Consider the following 9,370-nt stretch of genomic DNA (forward strand, 5'->3'; position numbering starts at 1 on the left):
CCTCTGACTCCTGGGAAGCTGAGAAGGTTAACAAACACCGGCACATTCCATGCTCTGTGGCCAGCTTGTGATGCTGCTGCTGCTGCTGCTGCTTGCAATACCACAGCCCTCTCACGGGAGTAAAACACAGTAGCTACTCCTGGTCACTGATACCTGGTTCCGCTCTTCAAACAGCTCACAGTCCAGTCTGGCACAGATGCAAACCCTTCAAGAGTTGAAGTAAAGCAGCAGAGACGTATGCCTAGGACATCAGTAAACTTTCCTACAAACTTATTTACATCCAAGAATGCTCTGAGCCATAAAAACAAAATGTGACCCAGGAGATAGTTCTTTTTTCTGAGCAAAATAAGTATGCGGGCTGAGAGTTCATATAAAATATGTCTCTAAGCTCACCCACATCTGCCTTTAGCATCAACCTTTCTAGAAGCAAACAAAGTAGCAACGACTATTCCTCCATTTCACAGAGAGGGAGAATGGGGCAAAGTCGGAGAGAGGATTCAAATGGGGCTGATGGTGGAGTCCTGTGAGGATGCTGTTGGCCAAGGCCCAAGCCCTCACGAGACCCAAAGGTGCTTCAAACTCCTCAGGCACCTTGCCATGCAACTAGATGGTTACCATAGCAACAAGGAAGGGGCGCACAATTCCACCTTCTCATCTCAGCTAGCTTGGTCAGTCTCTGGAAGGAAATTCGAAGGCAAAACCATGTCTTCTGCCCTGAACCAATTGACAACTACTGCTTTGACACCAAGCCGCCAGAGTCACAAAAATGCCCAAAGTACTTGCCAAGTTTCTCTGAAACATTTGTTGCCGAAAGTCTTCTGACTACATAAGAATCCCAAAGAAGACAGTGAGCTTCTAGACAGTGTATCTGGGTCACAATGTCCAAGCTTAAGTGAGGGATTCAGATAACAGTGGGGAAATCTCAAACTGATGGATGTGTGGGACACCTCCTAAGTCTTCTCTTGAGCCCAAACCCATTGAACAGTTTAATAGCATCAGAGCAGACCCAGGCACCAACTTTGTCACTAGACAAACACTCTCACCTCTGTGAGCTTCCAGTCCATGCACCCACAGTTAGCAAGGCCAGCCTTTTAGAACCCCCTTGAAGGATAATGTGTAAGGGACTGAGCTGGTGGCCAGCACTTGACTGTAACTGGCATTGGCCTAGTTTTCTCTGGATATAGGTTATTTGGTAATTCCATACATAGAGCCAATCCACTCATCACTGACTAGCAACCACTCCAGGAAACTGGACATCAACAACTCTGGGCAGAAACCAGATCATGAAATGAGAAATCAAAGCTGCTTCCCAGATTATACTACAGAGAGGAGTCATACAGGATCTCCTTCTATGGCTCAAATAATTTTTAAGAGGTTGGTGAGTTGGACAGCTACCTGCTATGGCAGCTAAATGTACCTTTGGTCCACAAAACAGTAACTTATATCAAAGTATAAATAAACAAGGTGTTAGGAAGAAAATAACTTTTTAAATCCTTAAGTTTCCTGACACATTCTGATAAGAGCTACAGCAACATTAAAAAGAGAATGTTTATTACGTAATAAGTTCATAGGAAAATCTTTACTATGCTACTAGACAATAGAAAAAGAAAAATCGTAAATCTTACAACACACTTAGATCAATACATGCAGAAGCAGCACAGTGGGGCTGGCACACACTGAGAGCACCATGGCCACACACACACACACACACACACACACACACACACACCTTGGACACAGCACACCTACATAGACGCAGCACGCTTAGGCATTCTGCCCAGATCTCCTTGGGTCCATCATGTTAACAGGTTGTGCTTTTAAGGGTTGAGTCAGAAGCTGCAGGTTTGCACCTAGGTCCTCCTTGGATGAATTTCTGAGCCACCAAGGCACCAAGGTGAAGGATAACATGGACAGACTTTAGATCCTTTTCCATGGCATAGTATGTACACTCATTGTATTGGGGGAAGGGTCTGTACTCAAGAGCCTGCCACTCAAAGCTGTCTTTTTAAAAAAAAGGTGCTTCTCTTGACCAGATTGGAGCCTTAGACCATGGTCAAGAGAACAAGGAACACCCTACCAAAGTAAAATGTAGGAGGAACACTCCAGACCCTAAAACCCAGAATACAGCAAAACCAGGACATTTGATGAGATGTGTGGGGTTCAGCTCCCCTCATCAAAGAGGTCTATCCAAGATCCCTCTGACCTGTATTGTGGGTGTTTGTCCTCTGAGCATGGATCTGTTCGTAAGCAGATGGTACAAGCACACAAATGAAGGATGCATGTTCTTGAGCAGGCATGAAGGGAGTCCCCACAGGCCAACGTCCTCGGAAAAGACCTTCCACAAAACCACCAGCAAAGGGCTGACCCTGTCTGGAATCAAGGAAACTTCTGTCTGCTAGCCCATGTCTGTAGAGGGCCGCAGCCACATTCTCCATTACAAGATGGCGGTGACATCCGGCTTCACCGCCAGGTGAACACACATGTGCTCGGTAATTTCCCTCTGCTGTCCCCGCCTACTCCCGAGGCATCGTCTGGGATTTTGGACAGTTGACCAATCCAAGAGCGACACGTCCGAAGCAAGGACTGTTTCCTATATAAGGGATGGGTTCCTTCATATCTGGGTCCCCGCCATGTTGGCTGATGCTCTCTCTCCCAAGACGCATAAAGCTTTTCTACAGAAGGATCCTAGTGTCCCGTGTGGTTCTTGCTGGCGAGACGGTAGCGTGGGGCACATGCCATTAGCATTTGGGGAAAAACTAGAAAGCAAAGAGCAAATAATTTCAAAGAAAGCACTCAATGTTCATTTAACTGGTGGTATTTATTCTTTAAAAACAGTCTAGGATCTAGGCAGTGAGGAGAAGCAGGGAGTGGTGGCTGAGACACAGATATGGACAAGGAGCTCTAACTCCTAGATCCCTTTCCAGCGGCCTGAGAAAAGTAGAAGCAGTTGGGATATGGCAGACTGCTCACCATTGTTCTGTGCTGACATCCACCCACCCCTTGCCTGTGATTTGGGCCATAGTTGTTTAAAACAGGCGTTCACTTTCCTTTTTGTTTTTCAAAGAGGTCAAAGATTGGAGGCCTAAGATGAAGAGGCCAGAAACTCAATGTGACTTCTTAGAAAATAGCCCTCCTACCAGGAGAAACACTTCTGTCAAAAGAAGCCAAAGCCAACCAGATGTCACTGGCTTTTTTTTTTCATATGTCCCTCAACAGCTGGCAAGACTATCAGTTTAAATTATTCGCTACAAGCATACACTCTCTATTTGTCCCCAGATAAAGGGATTTAAGCATTGTTTGTCTGTTAGGGGTGGAGAAAGCTCTGGAATGGACTTTTCTAGACAGACAGCACATGATTGGTTCTCCATTGCCTGCACCATCTCCAGCTGTGGCTGCAGCGCCTGTAATTCAAGGACAATTCCCTGGACTGAGCAGACTCGGCAGCACCCACACCACCTGTCCACACAGCTGCATCTACTGGTGGACACCAATCTACTGCATGTCAAGAGTTTCCCATGGTTCTTGCAGTGCCTGTCCCACTTGGCATCTGATCTAGAATTGTTTCACCTCCAATCATACAGGCTTGTACGATTTCCTGGAGGACTTGGTTGGTCCCAGTGTCAGCCAGCACCTGTTTATCTCAGGAATACTGCTACACTTCATTCACCTCAACAGAGAGGTCTCAGAAGTCGCCCACTGAGGAAAAGCCTGGGACGGAGGAGCTTTGGAGCCCCTGGTTGATGATGGTGATGATGCATCTGGAGAAGGTACAATGGGGCCACTCACTCATCGCTGTGTGACTCTCACTGAAAGGAGGGGGTTTGCTGTAGTTATGAGTGGAGGTGAGACCGGGTAGGATGAGACTGGACCCTAGCTACAGACTGAGGTATTAAGGACAGAAGAAAAACAGAGATGGGATACATCTATACACCGGAGGAAACCAAAGACTTTAGCATCTGTAGAGGCTCAAAGAGGCCAGAAACAGATTCTCAGGGGAACCCCACCCTGCCTTCCAGATCTTAGACATCTGTTCTTTTCCATTGTGAAAGAACATTGTCTGCTCAATCTGCAGTATTAGTTATAGAGATTGTAGGAAAAGCCAAAGAGAGATAGGAAGGTATTAAAGTTGAGAACTCAGGGTAAAGAGATTATTAAGGTCCCCAAACAGCTTGACTTCTCCTTGATGGAAGCCAACCTGCTATGGAATAGGACCCGTAGAATAATTGAGACCAATTTTATGAGATCAGTGCCCCAAGACAGGGCCACAGGGAGGAAGTTTTACCCCAGAGGAGCTTCCAGAGACCTGGAATCTCAGTCACTGCTCTATTGCTGTGAAGAGACACCATGACCAAGGTAACTCTTACGAAAGAAAACATTTAATTGGGTGTTTGCTTACAGTTTCAGAGGTGTACTCCTTTGCCATCATGGTGGGGAGCATAGTGACATGCAGGCAGATACTGGAGCAGCAGCTGACAGCTACATCCTAATCTGTAGGCAGAAAGAGAAAGAGACTGGGCTTGGCATGGGCTTTTGAAACCTCAAACTTGCCCCCAGTGACACACTTCCCCCAACAAGGCCTCACCTACTAATTCTTTTAATCATTTCAAATAGTACCACTCCCTAAAGATTCAAATAAATGAGACTTTGAGGGCCGTTCTTATTCCCACCACCTGGGCCCTAAGAAGTTAACTCTGGCTCTGAGCTTACGGGGGTATGGGAAAGAAAAGCTATTCGTGTCTGCCTGACATGCTATGTCTTCCAGAGTAGCTTCGAAAATGGTTGCTTAGACTTTACTAGATAGTTTCCATTTTGCTTTGGGATTATAACGGCAAAGAAGGTAAAAGACCCTGTTCTACCTACCCAGAAACAAGGTTCCACCCAAAGCTGAGTATGGGCTCCTGGTGTAACTTGTAGCTGACCCACAGAAGGGTCAGGCTCTGAGCCCTAGCTCAGGTAGTGCACAATAGGATGGCTTGCCTTCATGCACCAGGCTCAGCAGGGTCTGGGTTCTTGAGTGTGACATCCCTTGTCAGTTCTGAAAATATCTATGAAACTATTTATTCTCAAGGCTCTGTATTAACTCCCTCCCAGGCGCTGAACAAGAGGCACCTGTTGCTAAGGCGCCAGCGTGAGGTCGTTTCCTCCCAGTTCTCCAGCCTTTTGCTGCCGCCGCAAATGAAGACATCTGTACCATCAAAACAGAGAAATGGTGTCACTGAATGAAAAACAAGAGAAGAAATTGTCGATTTTCCTGGGGAGCCTAAGTGCTGTGAGGCCAGGGAACCAAGTCCCAGCTTGCAGGCACGGGGCCCCATTTTATCTCCCGTGTACAGTAGACACATTGCACATCTGTGCTGTGGGCCATAAATGTTGTGCCATGAGCAAGCACAGGCCCAGTGCCAGGTAACTCAATAAATATTTGTGGAGTGAGTGAGCAAAGGCAATTACAGCCTGGGATAGTCCGTGTGTCCTGGCTTGCTCACAGGACAACCAACAGTGCTAGAAACACTGGAATAGCACTACAGAAGATGTCTGTCAGAGACCAGACCAGCTCTAGCTTGGTCCTACCCCTCCCCTCTCCTTGTGCCCTTGAGACATTTGTACAATTCACACCCTCTCTATCGTGACCTAGGCTTACAATGGAGCCAACAGTTCATCGCAGAAAGATACCAGCGAAGATCAAGTGCTGTCTCAAAGCAACTGCGAGGGGTTAGTGACTGAGGTTTTTACTCTGACCTGGGGCTTCCCGGTGCCCTATCTCCTGACTCAGCTCAGGAATACCAAAGCTGCTGCAGTAGGAAGAGACAGGAAATAGCCTTGAACATTCCAGACCAAAGCAGTTCTGAAAGCCCTTGGTTTCCCCACACAAAATATGTTTGAAAGAAGAGCTGCTAACCGTCAGCAGCTGCCCCTGGCACCTGTTATTTGGTCCCATTGTTGAAGTTCTAATGGCATTTTGGAAAGAACTGTGCATTTTTCCCTGCAGAAGTACCCTGGAATCTGGACACTTTGGTGACTGCATCTAACTGGTGGTCAAGTAAAAGGGGCTGAACAGCGGGTCCACAGCAGAACCAGGCCCTGCTACCTTCCTTGTATCCTTCCTCCATTTCTGTGCCCACTCTACGAGGGTTCAGGTGTCCTAGAGAAAGGACAGGTTAACTGATCTCTACTGTCGTGAGGGTCTGGAGTAACAGAAGTCTTCAAGGTATTAGAAATAAAATTTCAATATCTTAGCAGGCCGCACAAGATGCTGAGCACAGAACCTGGCCTGGAAACCTCCATCTGCCCACCTATAATCCCTCCCAAGGAGTTGCCCTGTGCGTTAGCTTCCTGGCTTCTGTAGCAGCATATCACAGCCATGACTTTAGCAACACGTTATCACTAGAGTCCGAAGGTCAGGACTTGAACTGGGGACTTATTGGACTAGAGTCCGGGGATTCTGAGGGATCTTTCCTCTTGAAGACTTCTGAGGGCATCTCTTTCTGCTCCTAGGAGTCAGCCCAGTGGTTCATGGCTTCTCTGCAACTTCAGAACATTTGTCCTCATCCTGCAGCCACTCTGAATACTGGTCCCCGTGGTTACCTCCTTCTCCTACTGTAACCTGTATGCCTGCCTTTTATCTTAGAAGCCCTCATGACTAGATCAGGGCTCCAGCACTTGAGGGAAATCCCTGATGGTATCACATCTGCAAGGCTAGGGAGATGGCTCAGTGGTTAAAAGCACTCATTCTTGAGAGCACCCTGGTTCAGTTTCCAGCCACCACATGGTGGGTCACAGTCCTCCACAGCATCAGCCTTAGGGATCTGATGTCCTCTTCTGACTTCTGAGGATGGCAGTCACAGCATGCACACGTTGAACTTACATACACTCGTGCAAAACACTCAGACAGAGAAATGTTTTTAAAAAGTTATATCCACGACAAACCACTACCATATGAGGGTCCAGGATTAGGACAATGACATCTTAGGGAATTATTGTTCTATCTGCAGTCCCATAAGTGCTTAATGACCAGTTCTTGACATCCCATGTCACAGACCTCCCCACCCAATCACTAACTTGGCTTTCAATCTTTGTGGTTTGTTTGTTTGAGACAGGGTTCCTCTGTTTAGCCGTGACTAGCCTCAAACTCAAAGAGATCTTCCTATCTTTACCTCTCAAGTGCTGGGATTAAAGACATGAACCTCCACACCCATTCTTGGGTTGTAATTCTTTAGAACTCTGTAGAATGGATATTAGCCATGAATGGGGAAGGAAGTTCCTTTTATCTTTTCCTTCCTCCAGTAATCTACTCAGCAAATATTGGTGAGTAGCCATCACACAAGACACTATTCTGGAGACATAAAATGATATTAGAAATCAGGGCCAGTCCAGGTCACATCTGGGGCAGCTAGCCCCAAATTGAATATAGAATGTAGCCCCAAGGAATAGAACCCTATCGACAAAGCCGGACATTTCTGCTGTAGACATAAAAACACAAACCCAAAGAGTCACCACAGAAGGACGACTTTCTTGCCTAGTAGGTCCTGCCTTCTAGAATTGGGATAACAGAAACCATGTTAACCTGAATGACCTCAAGAGCTAATTCAGGATTTTTACTTCCTTAGTAGGCCAGAAGAACTAAATGTACAGAGATGCTAGAGATCCGCTTCCTACAAATGTCAGCATTGAGATTTCCTAAGCGGGGGGGAAAAAAGCTGGTTGGCACTGTACAAAGAGGAGACAGCTTCAGACCCCAAAAGAGTCATCACAACTAAGAACTGTCTACACCACTAAGGGCTCCAACGGTCTGAGCAGTGTGACTTGTGGGTTGCCTCGTTATGTGGCCTACAGTGAGTGGCTGACTGTCTTGGCACCGTGATCTGGGAGTATATAAGATGTAAAAGGGCAGCAGGCAGGTACCATGGCTTGGGAATGGTTTGACTATTCACAAGGCTTTCAGGAGCTCGTGCCCACTATGAAGGGTACAGCAGTAGGCACGACCTCTGGTTGTGGTGGTCAGGTAGGGTGGATGAGGGGTGGTCAGATGAATGAGACCCTGAGGGTAGATAGAGCCCTGTGATTGAATCCTTTAGGGTTTGCAAGGAGAGACTACAGACACCTGAACAATTCCATGAATCTATCAGCAGGAGGCTCAGGCTCCTTATCACAGCATGGACGCGGCAGGTTGTGCTAGAGGCCACTCACAAGCAAAATCATCTAGTGAGACTGATGTCACTTTGGTGGTCACAAGGCTGATTTCTCTAATGCCACCCAGAAGGATTTGAGGAGCGATCCTGGAGGTGCATCCCATCACCTGCTGCCGGTGGTGACCAGCTGCACTGTCCACTGCTTTTTATTCAGATAGTTGTCTACAGTGTGATGCCGGAAGGTGATTCGTAATTAAAAGCTTGTTGGACACTCGTGAGCCAGTCATTTGAACAATGATACTGATTTCAGATTCCGAATTGTTTTTAGTTTTTTCAAGTTGAGTGGATAATTGACTAAACTCCCTCTAGTTTGGCATGAGAATAGGTGTTAAGGTGTGTTTAATGACTGGGAGTGGTCAGGTTCTGGCTCAGGCTCTGGAAATACCCTGGGAGGCCACAGTCTTGATAAGAGATCCAGGCAGATAGTGGCACAGAGGCATCAAGGCAGAGGCACACTGGGGTCTTTTGTTTCCCCTTTCTCACACATACAAGTCTCCAGACCCCAATTCATGTCCTTCAGCCCCTAGGTGCCCAATCCCCCTACCCTGCCTGGTCCTAGACATCAGTCAGAAGTTATGGTTTAATCTGACAGACAGATGGTAGCTGGGGAGAGAGGTAGTGGCTGCCCTTCTCCTTCCTGAAGCCATTGGAAGAGCCATTTCTTGCTGTTCTAACCATGTCCTCCAAATTTTCTAGTAGAGCTGGCTTGTGAACACATGCCCAAAACCTTCAACAGGGAGCAGTAACCTCAAAGAAGTAGAATGGTCCATTAGGTGCGAAGACAGCAGATTCAAGGGTTGCAGAAGTGGGGGTGGGAAGCTAATCAAAGCTATAACATTCACCACTGGGAGCCTTCACAAGACAACATTATTAGACAGATTGGGCAGAGAAGCCAGATCCTAGTTTCTCATGTGAGCAGGGAATGAGGTTAGGGTCCCAGCCATCTGCCTTACCTGTGGAATTGCTAAACAGTGTATTAAAACATTACCAACTCCTACAAACATTGAGGTGTAATCCAGATACAAAAGAGAAAATTCCACCGCATAACATTTTTAGCTGGCTATAGAGGCCAGATCTGTGATCTTGATGACAGGAACTACCCAGAGGTCTCAGGAATACTCTCTAGGTGAATAGTTATGTTTTGCCTACATCACAGATTGGATCTCACAGTGTATATTCTTTTG

The sequence above is a fragment of the Myodes glareolus genome, chromosome 1, assembly GCF_982192425.1.
Source record: "Myodes glareolus chromosome 1, mMyoGla1.1, whole genome shotgun sequence".
NCBI lineage: Eukaryota > Metazoa > Chordata > Mammalia > Rodentia > Cricetidae > Myodes > Myodes glareolus.